The 1,135-nt window shown below is 60.9% G+C and overlaps 1 long non-coding RNA gene across 5 annotated transcripts; it reads left to right on the top strand.

Annotated features, from left to right (window-relative positions):
• Positions 1 to 6: 6 nt before the first annotated feature.
• On the top strand, positions 7 to 1,126 carry LOC120860135. Of its 5 annotated transcripts, XR_005720250.1 has the most exons (4): positions 7 to 141; positions 338 to 615; positions 682 to 895; positions 1,028 to 1,107. It is a non-coding gene; the product is annotated as an uncharacterized LOC120860135 (long non-coding RNA). The 5 variants fall into 5 exon arrangements; XR_005720249.1 differs by having other exon boundaries at positions 338 to 771; positions 902 to 1,126; XR_005720251.1 differs by having other exon boundaries at positions 338 to 771; positions 968 to 1,124.
• The last annotated feature ends 9 nt before the right edge of the window (positions 1,127 to 1,135 follow it).

Here is a 1,135-nt window from a genome sequence, read left to right on the forward strand (position 1 = left end):
GGACAGGGGGTGCCCGTGGTGTTTAGGGGAGCAGGTACAGCTTGAGACGGTGAGCAGAGGCTGGGAGGACAGGGGGTATCCCTGGTGTTTAGGGGAGCAGGTACAGCTTGAGAGGGTTAGCAGGGGCTGGGAGGACAGGGGGTGCCCCTGCTGTTTAGGGGAGCAGGTACAGCTTGAGAGGGTGAGCAGAGGCTGGGAGGACAGGGATTACCTCAGGAGCTTTATGGGAGCAGGTAGAGCTTCTGAGAGTGTGCAGCGGCTGAGAGGACAGGGAGCAACCCAGAGTTTTGGGGGAGCAGGAATGGCTGTGAGAGTAAGCATGCGGCTGAGGGGCCAGGGGGAGTCCCTGATGCTTTGTGGGGAGCAGGTACAGCTTGTGAGGGTGAGCAGGGGCTGGGAGGACAGGAGGAGCCCTTGGTGCTTTGGGGGAGCAGGTACAGGTTATGAGGGTGAGCAGGGGCTGGGAGGACAGGGGGAGTCCCTGATGCTTTGTGGGAGCAGGTACAGCTTGTGAGGGTGAGCAGGGGCTGGGAGGACAAGTGGTGTCCCTGGTGTTTTGGGGAGCAGGTACAGCTTATGGGTGAGCAGGGGCTGGGAGGACAGGGCGTGCCCCTGGTGTTTAGGGGAGCAGGTACAGCTTGAGAGGGTGAGCAGAGGCTGGGAGGACAGGGGTTACCTCAGGAGCTTTATGGGAGCAGGTACAGCTTGTGAGAGTGAGCAGGGGCTGGGAGGACAGGGGGAGCCCTTGGTGCTTTGGGGGAGCAGATACAGGTTATGAGGGTGACCAGGGGCTGGGAAGACAAGGGGTGTCCTTGGTGTTTGGGGGAGCAGGTACAGCTTATGGGCGAGCAGACCTTGGAGGACTTGTTGTGCCCCTGGTGCTTTCGGGAAGCAGGTACAGGTTATGAGGGTGAGCAGGGGCTGGGAGGACAGGGGGTGCCCCTGGTATTTAGGGGAGCAGGTACAGCTTGTGAGAGTGAGCAGAGGCTGGGAGGACAAGGGATGCCCCTGGTGTTTAGGGGAGCAGGTACAGCTTGTGAGAGTGAGCAGAGGGCTAATAGGACTGGGGAAACCCCTTGGTTTTGGGGGAGCAGGTACAGGGTATGAGGGTGAGCCGGAGGCTGGGAGGGCAGGG

Source organism: Oryx dammah, unplaced genomic scaffold (assembly GCF_014754425.2).
Source record: "Oryx dammah isolate SB20612 unplaced genomic scaffold, SCBI_Odam_1.1 HiC_scaffold_9928, whole genome shotgun sequence".
Lineage (NCBI taxonomy): Eukaryota > Metazoa > Chordata > Mammalia > Artiodactyla > Bovidae > Oryx > Oryx dammah.